At 48.0% G+C, this 14,003-nt stretch overlaps 1 protein-coding gene and 1 pseudogene across 6 annotated transcripts in view; one reads left to right on the top strand and one right to left on the bottom strand.

Moving 5' to 3' along the window:
* The window catches only part of LOC119963184 (hedgehog interacting protein), a 286,709-nt gene that overhangs the window by 59,731 nt on the left and 212,975 nt on the right, over positions 1–14,003 (bottom strand). The window lies entirely within an intron of this gene.
* Positions 7,451–7,779, top strand: LOC119963186 (annotated as a pseudogene).

Here is a 14,003-nt window from a genome sequence, read left to right as displayed (position 1 = left end):
AAGACAAAGGGAATGTAAATGGGTGTGATCAAGGCTAAGAAGGTTGATGATAGTGGAATATTAATAGATCAGAATGTGTTAATGGCAGAACAAAGGTAAGCAGTGTATCAAAGGAACAGGGAACAGATGATGGGGTGAGGTGAGCGGAGGGGGGTGAAATACAGAGAGAGAAAAACGGATTGATGGAAGAAATAAAAATGGGGTGAAAGTGGAGGAGAGAGTTCACAGTTGGAAGTTGTTGAACTCAATGTTAAGTCCGGAAGGCTGTAATGTGCCTAATTGGAAGATGAGGTGCTGTTCCTCCAGTTTACATTGGGCTTCACTGGAACACTGCAGAAGGCCAAGGATAGCATGTGGACATGGGAGCATGACGGTGAGTTGAAATGGCAAGCGACAGGAAGGTCTGGGTCCTGTTTGTGGTAGGACCAAAGGTGCTCTGCAAAGTGGTCACCCCATGGGGTGCGATTCTCTGCTCCCCACGACGCCTGGGAGAATAGCGGGAGGGCCTCCTGACATTTTTACGACCCCCCCGCTATTCTCCCCCCCCCACGCTTGCCCCGCGCCCCGAATCACCGCTCGCCGTTTTTCACGGCGAACGGTGATTCTCCGAGGCCGATGGGCCGAGTGGCCGGCCGTTTACGACCTTTTCATGACGGCAGCAACCACACCTGGTCGCCACCGTCGTGAAACGGGCGCCAGAAGCCCGTTTGGTGCTTCTAGGTGCCCGATTGGCACGGCAGTACCACGGCCATGCCAAGGAGGGCAAAGGAGGGCAAAGGTGGGCACCGATCGCGGTCCTTGCATCCAAAAGGGACGCACTATTTTCCCTCCGCCGCCCCGCAAGATCAAGTCTTGCGGGGCGGCTGAGGGAAAAGATGCCAACCGCGCATGCGTGGGTTGGCGCTGTCCAACCTGCGCATGCGCGGCTGACGTCATTAGTCGCGTCAGCTGGCGTCATGCTTGGTGCGCGGCCTTGATGACCGTCGTCAAGGCCGCGCTGCCAAGACGCCTGGGGCCCCGCTCCTAGCCCCGATGGGGGGGGGAGAATCGGGTCCCGGGAGGGGGCGCGGAGGCTGCCGTGGGTGACGGCCTCTTCCACGCAGCCTTCCCGATTCTCCGCCGTTGCGGAGAATCGCGCCCATGCGTTTAGACTCTCCAATGTAGGGTAGACCGCATGCAATAGACCAGGTTGAAGGAAATGCTCGTTAAGCGCTGCCTCACCTGGAGAGTATTTAGGCCCTTGGATGGTGAGTAGAGAGGAGGTAAAGGGGCAGGTGTTCTTAATTTTATATTCCAATCCCCTTGCAATAAACAATATACCATTTTGCTTCCTAATCACTTGCTGTACCTACATACTAACCTTTTGTGATTTGTGCACCACGACACCCAGATCCCTCTGTGGAACAAAGAACAAGTACCTACGTGTTTTCTAATCTCTCCATTTAGATAATATGCTGATTTTCTGTTCTTCTTGCCAAAATGGACAAGTTCAAATTTACCCAAATTACACTCCATCTGCCAAATTTGTGCTCACTCACTTAACCTGCCCATATCACTTTGCAGATCCACTATGTCCTCTACAAAACTTACTTTCCTATCCATCTTTGGCGCATCAGCAAATTTAGCAACTGTACATTCAGTCCACTCATCCAATTCATCAATATAGATAGTAAATAGTTGAGGCCCCAGCTTCAATTCCTGTGATATTCTACTCGTTGCATTTTGCCAATCCAAAAATGATCCATTGGCCTACTCTCTGTGAGCTAACCAAACCTCTATCCATGCTAATATGTTACCCCTGACACTATGAGTTCTTTCTTTGTGTACCATAGAACCCCTACAGTGCAGTAGGAGGCCATTCAGCCCATCCAGTCTGCACTGATCCTCTGAAAGATCACCCTACTTCAGCCCACTCCACCACCCTATCCTTGTAACCCTATAACCTGCACATATTTGAACTGTGGGAGGAAACCAGAGCAGCTGGAGGAAACCCACACTGACACGGAGAGAATGTGCAAACTCAACACAGAGTCACCTGGCGCTGTGAGACAGTAGCGCTAACTATTGTGCCACCGTACAGCCCCACGGTGTAGTAACCTTTAAATTGGCAACTTGTCAAATGTCTTCTATAAATTTAAGCACACTATATCCGAAGGTTTCCATTTATCCAAGTTGCTTCCTCAAAGAAAATGTAATTGTCAAATGCAATTTGCCTTTCACAAAACCATTTTGGCTTTGCCTGAGTGCATTGAGATTTTCTAAGTGCCCCACGATAACCTACTTAATAATAGAATCCAGCCTGTTCCCAATGACGGATGTTAAGCTAACCGGCCTGTAGTTTCCTTCTTCTGTCTCAAGGCTTTTTTGAAAAGGAGTTGCAATTCACTATTTTCCAATCTTTCTAGAATCTGGGGAATTTGGGAAAATTAAAATCAATGCATTTACAGTCTCAGCAACCACCTCCTTTAAGAGCCCACCCCCTCCCCTCCGATGAAGTTCATCCGAACTGGGGCCTTGTTAGAACATAGAACATAGAACAGTACAGCACAGAACAGGCCCTTCGGCCCTCGATGTTGTGCCGAGCAATGATCACCCTACTTTAAACCCACGTAAGCCGTATACCCGTAACCCAACAATCCCCCCATTAACCTTACACTACGGGCAATTTTAGCATGGCCAATCCACCTAACCTCTAACCTCTAACCACCTAACTTGCAACAGCCGGCTTTTAACTATGCCGGCTGCGAGCGGCCTTTTTACCACATTAGTTCTAATAGTTATCTCAGTACCCTTTCCCTGGTGATTGTAATTGTCTTAAGTTCCTCCCTCTCTTTAATCTCTTGATTCACAATTATTTCTGGGATGTTATTTGTATACTCCATAGTGAAGATCGATGCAAAACATCTGTTCAATTCATCTGTCGTATAGCCCCCAGGGGGAGAGGGAGTGCCAGGGCAGTGCCAGTGAGGACTCCTCTGAGGAGCTCCATTGGGGAGGGTTCCCCATGTGCATGGGTGGAGGGGAGCGTGTGATGCGGGGTTGGCTGTGTGCGTGTGGGGGTTGCTCCGTCTGCATGGGTTCCTGTTTTTTAATATCGGAGATCAGGCTCCTCGGGATTCCCGACATTGCTGGCCTTTTCTGACCCGCCCCACCAGCGTGACAACATAGGCCATGCTTCCACTTTATTTTTTACAGAGTGCCGCACAATGTGGTGTGAAAACAGACTGTGCTTTTGGCGAGCTGCATGCCGATTTTCTTGCCTGAACCAGCACTCTGTGCCGAAATGGGAAAATTCTGCTGGATTAAAATTGTCCAATTTAACTATGTATAAATGGTGTTTCAGTCCACCCTCTGAAAGATTGGAGCAACAATATGCAGTTTATTACAAGGGAGAGTGACACTTCCAGGTCATGCTATTGCAGAGTCAGATAGCTTTTAGAATACAAACATTGCTGAAAGTAATATACTTCTTTCAGTTCTGGTAAAAGGTCATTAACCTGGAACATTAACTCTGTTCCTAACCCCACATGTTTGTCTGACAAGCTGAGTGTTCCCAGCATTTTTTGTTTTTATTGAAGGGGAAGAGACCACTGGCTTTCCTGAACAGCTGACTAGGGGATCAGAGTTTGGAGAAGGAACAAGGTTAAAAAGGCACCTAGGCAACCAACCAATGAGCCAAACAGGCCTGGGAAGGAATCCTCAATTCCTGGCAGGAAACCTTCCCTTCCCAAATTCAATGCTGGTCAAGATCAGAAGGATAATTCAGAACACTAAGTGATCCAATTAAAAAACATGGGCAGAATCCAAGTGCAATGGTGGACAGAAAAGTCAATGTGATTGCTGCGGGACGGTGAGGTAGTTCTCACCCCAGATTATTCACTTTTCAGCTCATGATTTATGCATCAACGAGGAACTCCCGTTGGGTGGGCTGGGAAACATCTTTCCCACTGTTACCTCGTGGACTCAAAGATCCAGGCTCTATATTTATACAGCATCTGCAAACACATTCACTCTCTGCAGACTTGGACTTTTTGTGGCGAATGAAGGAATGAAAAGAGACAGATGCTCTGCCCCCCCCACCCGGGTTTAGTGTCGGCTCACTGCAGAGACTCCTCCAGGAATTCCAGGACTGGTGGGGGGTCCTCTACCCCTTAATGGAAGCCTCGTGTCCACCAAGATCACAATGCCAGCCTGGAAGGGGGTCGTCAGTGAGGTCAGCGTGTGTGGATCTCAGAAGTGATCCACTGTGCAGTTCAGGAAGAGGATGAATGAGTTAATCCACTCCTCTGGGCAAGTCAACTTTCTCATTCCAAACCAACACTCTCATAGGGCCAGAGGCATTCAAAGTATTAAAGTCCACAGGGATGTCATACATTATCAGCAGAAGGGCCATCAGCACTATTTGAGCTGGATTCACCGCCGCCTGCCACCGGCGCGGTTCCTGATGCGGCAGAGATTTTGACGTGGGGGTAAAAACAGGATCGTCACCCCCACAGAGGGTTGAATCAGTGTTCTCGCCCATGCACCAGAGGTCTGTAAGACCCATTTGCATCCACTTAGTGGACCCGGCACCAGATTCTCCACGTCATCACGATTATCCGGTCCTGGAATTACGTGGGCGCGGATTACAACAGTTATGGACAAAAGTGGCCCTGACGTGGTGGACCTCACTGTGCGCCAAGGGGGTAACCCCCTTAAGGAGGTTGCTCCCAAATTCCACCCGAGGGCCACCGTTCCACCACCCCACAATGCCAGATATGCCCACCCCATCTCCACCAGACCTCCCCCAGAGACCCCCCTAACCAAACAAAGATACACACCCAAATACCTCGTAAATAGGAGACCCCCCGGGACGTCCTGTATAAGGGGACTCTCCACGGAGATCCCCTTAATAAGGGAACCTCCCAGAGACCCCTTGAATAAGAGACTCCCCCCAGAGACCCTCCAGAATAGCAGGACCCCCACAGAGACCCTCTAATTAATGGACGCCCCAACTAAACAGAGTTAAGTGCATTCCAATCACCTCACTTCATGCTTGAATGATTTTTAAGTACTGAGCTGGAATTGGCAGCATTTAACTCTCTTTGAAGTGCTTGATGTTTGTCAACATGTGGTTACAGCAATTCAGAGTTACTCATCCATGAAGGGAGATGAATGAAGCAAGGCTGACAACTGTGTTTGTGGAAACTGTCAATCACAGTCCATTAAGAGAAATTAATGAATGGCTTGCAGCTAAAGAATCCGAGGGGTTTAATCACAGGCCACTGCTTTTCTCTTACCAGGAATTGGCACATGGTACTTTATTTTTCTGAGGCAACAGGTGTATTGTCCAGGTGAGTGTTACAACAGTAATTTTTTTTCACTGCCACTGTCTGGAGTGCTGATTGGATTCCAGACAGACGTTTCTTTTCCGAGAGGTCTGTGTGTGTGTGTGTGTGTGTGGGGGGGGGGGGGGGGGGGGGTTATTTTAGTTAGGGGGACTCTGGGAGGAGGGTTCCTATCCAGGGGGTTTCCCTATTCAGGATGTCTTGGGGGTGTTCCCTTATTTAGGGGGTCTCTTTAGTTAGGGGACTCTGTGGAGTTTCTTTATTTAGGGTGTCCTTGTGAGAGTTCCTTATTCAGGGGGTTTCCCTATTCAGGGTGTCTCAGGGGGGGTGAGTCCCCCTCTTTTCAAGGGTCTCAGGAGTCCCACTATTCAGGAGACCTCTAGGGGGCAGATGGGTTGGGTCACCCCGTACTTGTGGTAGGGCCCAGAAAACCTGACTTGTGATGCAGGATGGAAGTGAGAGACTGATCCGCAATGCAGAGGGGGTGGTTGGGGCTGCTTTGCGATGTGCGGGGGTGGCCAGCAGCAGGGCTTATTATTGGGCCGCCCACTCAAAATGGCAGCCTGAGAGAAGGATTCCCCATACTCAAATTTGGATGGTTGAGGATTGGGAATCGCTTCTTGATTAATCAGTAGCAATTCAACTCTGGTGGGAGAACATACCACTGCATTCACCACACCCGTGTGTCAAAATCGTGGCCGGCCCGGGGGTGAGAATCGACGTTCCCCCAAGAAATCGGGACGGGCGCCAGGTCACCGATTCTGCCGGCCCTGAAAAGTGGCATCACCAGGGAGTACGCCACGCTGCCGGGGGCCATTGCCAGAGGCTCGCTCCAACATCCTCCGCCCCCCAACCGGCTGAAGTACCCACGCTGTGGAACTAACCTGCTCCAGCCGGTCGGGATACTCACGTGGCAGCTGCGGACTCAGTCAGCAGCCGCCCTGGTCGGGGGCGGGTGGATCGGAGGCCAGGGGTGCCTGATAGGCGGCCGGGGAATGATTGTGCAGGGTTTGAGGGTCGGGGGCACGGCCGATCTGGGGGGGGGGTCTCCTTTGTGAGCCTACCTCTGCACTCCGAGTCCGCCATGGAGCACGGCATGGTCGCTGGAGGCCGCCGCCGTTCACATGCGTGGCCTCTGATCCGGAGGTGCAGGGGCCTGTATCTGCAGCAAAAGCGACGAGATTTACTCCGGGTCCCTGCTAGCCCCCTGCAGGGCTGGGAATTTGTGTCCCTTTATTCCAGTATTTTCAGGAGTAAAACCCCACGGTTTTGACGCCGCCCTGGGGACATAGTCTCAATTATGGAGAATCCAGCCCATAGTATCCCAAATAGAGAAACCTTCCTTTGTCTCAAATACACTTTAAAATCATCATCTGTTGTAACACCTGCACAAGTCATGTTTTCAGCCCTTAATGGGTAGCCCTCAGGACACACAACATACCTGCATGCTTAGAATCTGTTCTTTCATCTCTGTGCTCACAGTCGATCCATCTGTCTTGATGCAGGACAAAATCAGCCACAACAAGAGGGAGAGATCCCAAACCAGAGCGGGATTGCAGGAGTTGAGGCCACTCACCCCATACGAGGAGCAGGTGGCAGAACTAGTTGGCAAAGGCGGAGGCTGTTTCCGTGCGGAAGGCGAGATCGGCATCTCACAACAGCCAGTGAGGCAGCAGACATTGGCCACCCATGGAACAATGACTGAGTGATCTAGAACAGTGATCTTCAAAATTGGGGACTTGACCCGCGGGTAGGTCGTGGGCGTGTGTCGGGAGGGTCGCAGAGCCGCCCATCGCGGTGCTCCCGATTGCACAAATTTACGTGCAACAGCCGGCTTTTAACTATGCCGGCTGCGAGCGCCCTTTTTACCATATTAAAAAAATGCGGCCGCACTGCTTGTGCGTGCCCACTCATCGGTGTGCATGTGCAGAGTTTTGCGCATGCGCAGTGCGGCCGCATTTTTTTTATATGGTAAAAAGGCTGCTCGCAGCCGGCATAGTTAAAAGCCGGCTGCTGCTCGCTCTGCCCAGTTCAGAGGTGCTCGGTTCTTCTGAACGAAGCAAAGGCCGAATTTCCCCCCCGGTGACTAGCACCATCGGACCCATCAGCAGAGATCCAGCGCCATGGCCTCCGCCTCGGAACTCGCCTGCATCTGCAGCGCACTCATCCTGCATGACGACGAGATCACTGTCACCGAAGACAAACTCAATGCCTGATTAAAACAGCTGGTGTGACCATTGAGTCTTTCTGGCCTAGTCTGTTTGCCAAGGCAATGGCTAATATTGACGTCAATAATCTGATCTGCAACGTTAGTGCTGGTAGCAGTGCCCCAGCTGCTGCAGCAGTTGTTTCCACCGCTGCCCCTGTTGCTGCTGAAGAGAAACAGGAAGAGAAGAAAGAGGAAGAATCTGAAGAGTCTGACGATGATATGGGCTTTGGTCTCTTTGATTAAACGTGCCGTGCAACAGCATTGTTACAATTTACAAAAAATAAATAAAAATTGAATATAAAAGCCGGCTGCTGCGGCTGAAGTCCGGGAATTTGAGCAATCGGAGATGCAGAGGATTTTAAAAAAAATTCTATGTAATCTTCCTGCCTGAGGGAGGCAGAGCGCAGGTCATGGCCCCCGAACGTCGCCATCACGTGCTTTGGGCGGGATCGCGATTCCTCCATTTTGTCAGCACAAACAAGGTAAGTGAAGGTCGGCCGTCGTGGGTCGCGAAGGTCGGCCGCCGTTGGTCCCGAAGGTCGGCCAGTTGGTAAAAATGGGTCCCCGGAAAAAAAGTTTGAAAAACACTGATCTAGAACGTAGGTGACTGTCCAGCCAATCACCAATTATCTCTTTTTACCAATACAGCCACCAGCAAGGAAAGGCCACTACCATCCAGCCCCAGCCCCAAGGCTACCTTGGATAAGGATCATAAGGAATAATCCTCGGAAGAGCATTCACTGTATTCACCTATATCCTCCCATCAGCGCAGAAACACATACCTCGCTGGGGCCTAATTCTAGAGCAGGCTCGGGGTCATCATCTGAAGAGTATAGGTCAGAGACAGCTCCACAAAACGTGTGACAGTTGGGAGTGACAGCCAAAGACTGTGACACTCAGAGGACTGCTGGGGGCCAGGCCCCTGGTGAGTCCGAGTCCGATGATGAGCCTCTGGAATTGGTCCTCAGAGAGCTGTTGGAGCTGCAAAGCCAGGCAGAGGAATAGCAAGCAAGCATGGGTGTGTCCCTTCAAGAAATGTTTCTGTCTTATCACATGGCTTCAGTGATGTCATTGTGTGGGTGGAGCTGGGCTGTGGCTCTGTGAGTTTACTTTCGTTTCTGGGGCACGTCCAGGATCAATTTGTTATGGGCCAGGGTTTAGAAAACTCCAAAATATATCATGGAGTTCACCTGACCTACAACGGTTTATTGAACGTGGCTGGGATGAGCACAAGAGCCTGCCTTTCAGGTGTTATTCAACAGAGTTCTTGGGCACTTTTAATCAAAAAAAAACATAATTCTATGAATTTAGTTAACATTTGTATAAACACACACATGCAAGAATATTTATCAACTACAAACCTAAATACCACATACAGCTACAGTAATCTATGTAACCCTTAATGAATCCCCCCTTTATTGTTCCAATTTAATAACAAAATCCAAGTAAAAACCAGAACCCCTTTTTCAAAGGTGTGGCCCAGCACACGGCACTCTTGCTGGTATATAACTTGGTATTGATACTCTTGCTAACTTTCCAAACAGCAGGTTTGAATTCCTACCAGAAAGCAATTATATATTTTAAGTTATCAAGCAGTCTGGAAGCAGCTTTTAAAATGAAGACAGAGAAACCCTGGGTTCAACCTGTGCAGTGCAAACCAGTCCAAACTCCAAGCAAAAGTAAAGTCAAAAACGAAAGTAAACTCAGAGCCACAGCCCAGCTCCACCCACACAATGACATCACTGAAGCCATGTGATAAGACAAAACCTTTCTCAAAACTCCCATGAACGAGGCCATCAGCAGATTAGAACAATGGATGGAGGAGTCCATTCATGTTCTGTCTGATATCGTGGCTCTGGCAGGCAAACGCATCGAGGTCACCACTGGAAGGGCAGCGTCCGCCATGGAGACCCTGATCCAGCAGTTTCTGCCGTATATGTGCTCTATCTGAACACCATAACTCTAGCCATGAGTGGAATCCACCAGTGACTAGGTGAGAGAGGAATGGGTATCTCGACCTGCCTCCAGATGCCCCTTCTTCAGGAATCGGGGAGTGGCCCTCTGGCACCCACAGGGAGGAGGAGCATCAGCCAGACACCCCAGGGGCTTCCACACAGGATACTCCAAAAGTGTGGAGCCGCTCCATATCCTTTCTGCCAGTGACCCCAATCCACTTCAACAGGTCAGACCGAGAAGGCTGCACCTAACCCACAGCAGTCAACCCTTAGCAGGTAAGGATGCCCGCCAAGGTCATCTCAGTCAACAGGGTGTAGCAGTCAGCAAGCTGCCTCCACCCTTGCTGCAGATGTTGGGGATGCACCTAAGCATAGCAGATGGGTAAGAGAAAATTAAGAAGTACTGAAGGTACGATGGTGGCACAGGTGTTCAGTTACGTCTTTCATGTGATGTAATGTTCCGAGGCATCCAAGTGTATTAGATGCCTCCCCCCTACCCAAGTATCTCCTATCGTGTCCCTCAGATTTATGTCTCGCTGAATCTCAGCTCAGTCAGTCTTCTTTATGTCTGCAGCTGCAACATGAACAAAACCAATTCCTGTTTGAACATGGTGGTTAGACAATGCATATGTAAGCCTTGCATTAGAGGATTATATAATGTGGCCTCGTGAATATAGATCTTGGAAAGTTTTTTCTATTATCCTGATGCAGCTGCACTGAAGTCCGTGCTCGCTGTATTTTACATGTTTTTATCACAACCCACCTTTTAGTCATTCCAACCAAGTGCACTTTTCAGTGAGCTCCAGGTGATACTGTCAGGTTTGGGTCTGAGTTATAGTTCAACTAATCATCAAGCCTTTCCTGCCAACTGCAGCATTAATTCATGACCATGTTTACGGCTATACATTGCCGTAACATTGATGAAGTTCTTAACCTATCATAAAAGTTCTCACTCCCATCTACATGATGCAGAGCAATGGACCTAGTTTTAACTTGGTGAATTTTGAAATATTAGCTGGATGGCCATGACTTTGCAATGTTATAGGTATGTGCCTAGCCTCATGATGCCAGCCTATTATATTTGAAGATGCAAGTTTGTACCTGATGATCTGGTACAAGCCTAGGTTGACTGAATCCCTGTGGTAGCTCTCATAAAGGCAATCAACATGGTTTTCTTATAGAACCTACCCTGGCGATTTGTTTTTTGTCTGATCCTCTGACAGAGCACCCCAACCCAGGCCCAATCCTCCACCCTAACCCCGGAATCCCACCTAGGGACAATTTAGCATGGCCAATCCACCTAACTTGCACATCTTTGGACTGTGGGAGGAAACCCGAACACCCGGAGGAAACCCACGCAGACACAGGAAGAATTTGCAATCAAAGTTACGTCTTCCATGTGATGTAATGTTCCGAGGCATCGAACCCAGGTCCCTTATGTTGTGAGGCAGCAGTGCTAACCGCTGTGCCACTGTGCTGTCCTCGAGTGCCATCAGTATTTTCTATTTTTGTTATCAATGGAGATTTGGATGTAATTGTGTGCCTTATTGAAAAGGGCATCAGTGATCTCCCTTATTTATTTATAGAATCATAGAATTTACACTGTAGAAGGAGGCCATTCGGCCCATCGAGTCTACACTGGCCCTTGGAAAGAACACCCCACCCAAGCCCACACCTCCACCCTATCCCAGCAACCCCATTTCACCTTTTTGGACACTAAGGGCAATTTAGCTTGGCCAATCCACCTAACCTGCACATCTTTGGATTGTGGGAGGAAACCGGAACACCCGGAGGAAACCCACGCGCACACGGGGAGAACGTGCAGACTCCACACAGACAGTGACCCAAGCTGGGAATCGAACCCGGGACCGTGGAGCTGTGCAGCAACTGCACTAACCACTATGCTACCGTGCTGCCCTATCAAGCTCAGTCAGGGCCCTATCAGGCTTCCTCCTTTTCACTAGACTATAGCTTAGCCTTGCAGTAATTTAATGACTGCAAGCGTTTGGCCCAGCAATCCCGGCACATTCCAACTACAAGGTTTATCTGGAGTAAGTCGCATATGTGCTGCAGCTGCGGTCTCTTAATGTATTAATCCTTCTTACTTTTTACAAATGGCCAATCAGACCAAATCAAATGTTGCCCATGCCCTAATGGATTATTGCAACAGTGTTCACATCCTTCAATTGGTATTTAAGGCTTCCGAAAATCTCTCAACTGAGCCCTGATCTCCATGTCTTCAGACAGTAATCATTAGGTACCCCTTTCAGTCCAAAAGCGTAGTAGTCAATTTGTTCCGTAAGGCCCCGACCCTGGCAATTTGTTTTGCAAGATTCTATTTTTACCGCATCTTTCCATCAGCTGTAGAGATGGTGCTGCTCCCATTTATATTGGAACCAGCTTCCAACCCCCTCCTATACCGTCCTACTCCTCCATGTTCACCGTGTCCAAATTTCCATCCCTCCGATCAATCTCCTGCCTCCCCGTTTAGCCCTGGAGCCCATTGCCACTGTTGTGTATATTTCTTTCCTCCCCTGAACCATTTGCTATCGATATCCCCATACCCAATGTCAACCTTACCTCTCCCAATCTTGAGGCTTATGCACAGTGACCCACAAGGGAGCCCTCCCACGTGATCCTTGACTGCCCTGCTCTTACTTACGTTTCCCATTTAAAGACTGCAGATGCCTCTCCTGACTGTGATAGTGCCACCTGCGACACAGTAACAAGTCACCAACCCTCTTCAGATCTCAGGGGCTGTTTTGTTACACTTCTGGGTTATGCAATTTTAAAATTAGAAACTGGAGAGTATAGGTACATTCCTTGAACCATTAACTGGAGTGACCAGTGAATCATTAACTATTGTACATGAGAATACCTAAAACAGACCGAGAATCTGGCACGACATTTGACCACACCAATCTACCACTTCCTCATTAGCGCCAAATTAAACAGACCTTTGTGGTATATGTTTATACCCACTAAAAACTGGATTTACACTGCTCAGACTAATTTTACAAAAGACTCTTGTAAGCCAGCAAGCAAACATTCATTTGATCAATCTAGGCTGGATTTGACCATAGGAAGTGGAAGCTTAATGTCTAACCCACTATGCCACCCAGTCTGTGCACCCCATCAACGTTGTGGTCCATTTGTACTCAATTCAACAACCGTGGAGCCACATCAATCAATCAATATTTACTGAGAAAATATTGAGGCAATACCCAAGATCAGCAGAGGGAAATCATTGTAAGTAATTTGAAGAATTACACTAACATTAATCTTGTTTAGATAAGGTAGTGGAAAAGATTTTCCTTTTGCAAAAATAACTTTTTTTTCTCTTTTGGATTTCTGTACCAAGAGGAAATTAAAATGGTAATGCAATCATGCATGACTTCTGGTGTCAGAATATTGTGATTGAAATAAACAGGAGATTAATACTGTACGGGCATCCTGGCCCACAGCCTTTAACAGCAATGACACTTTTGAAAAATGATACCCAGTCTGCTGTGCATTGATGATAATAGCTCAGAGGTCAGCACAACTACTAAACAGTTTGTATTACTGTCAGGGTGGCCATGAAAACAACACCTGTTGCACAAGCACTTGAACAAACAGCTGGGTCAACAGTCACTGTGGGAATTTATCAACCTAACATCTATTGCAGGAGATGGCAAGGAGAACTTACTACCGTTGTCGAAAGTTAGTTTAAGTGTTTGGAAAGTTGAAATGCACACAAATTATTATTAAAGCTCTTAAGGGAATGGTTTCTGCGTGTGGCTGGGTAATTGAGATAAGCAATCTATGGCAGTGTTATACTCACTGGCCAAATTAAACATAACATGGTGCTAATTTTAGTACGTCATTCCTTACAAAGAATGATGTTAATTCATGAGGAATAGTGAATAGCCAAACATTATATAAAACTTAAAATATGCTGTTAAAACAGCAATGACAAAAGCGTATGTTTAAGTAATAGTTTAAAGACAGACACTGTTGGAAGTACTCCAACCAGCCATCCACTGGGAAAAGCGACTTGAGTAAACTGCCAAAATACAGGAGCCACTTTTATTCAGCCAATGCAGCACATTATGTTCATCACATCACCCCATAACCCATTATAGTCAGCCGGTGCAATGTGAGGTCCCAGTGTAACCTTCCAAGATATTTCAGTTCAAGACCACCCTGCTAGTTTGGGCAACATGAACATAAAACCAAGGTCAGTCAACCAGTCCCTTGAAATCAGATACAAATACTGTAACCACCACAATGTGCAAACTAACTCACACAGTCCAAGAAACTGAATCATTTAATCTCGTGTGGAAAGACTTGTCGAGTTATTGGACATGATAGCAACACTAACAAAATGTCTAGCTAGCTGCAACCCTATTCTGAAATTATGTACGCAACAATTGTTCCTTTGGGTCGAAGGAAATGTAGATTTCTTGACTACTGAGACCAGATGAGTGGATTACTTCTGCAATGAACCAACAACAACTTCTATCTATGTAG

The sequence above is a fragment of the Scyliorhinus canicula genome, chromosome 3 (assembly GCF_902713615.1).
Source record: "Scyliorhinus canicula chromosome 3, sScyCan1.1, whole genome shotgun sequence".
Classification (NCBI taxonomy): Eukaryota; Metazoa; Chordata; class Chondrichthyes; order Carcharhiniformes; family Scyliorhinidae; genus Scyliorhinus; species Scyliorhinus canicula.
Note: the sequence above shows the minus strand (reverse complement) of the source record. Positions and strands in the feature narration are given on the sequence as shown.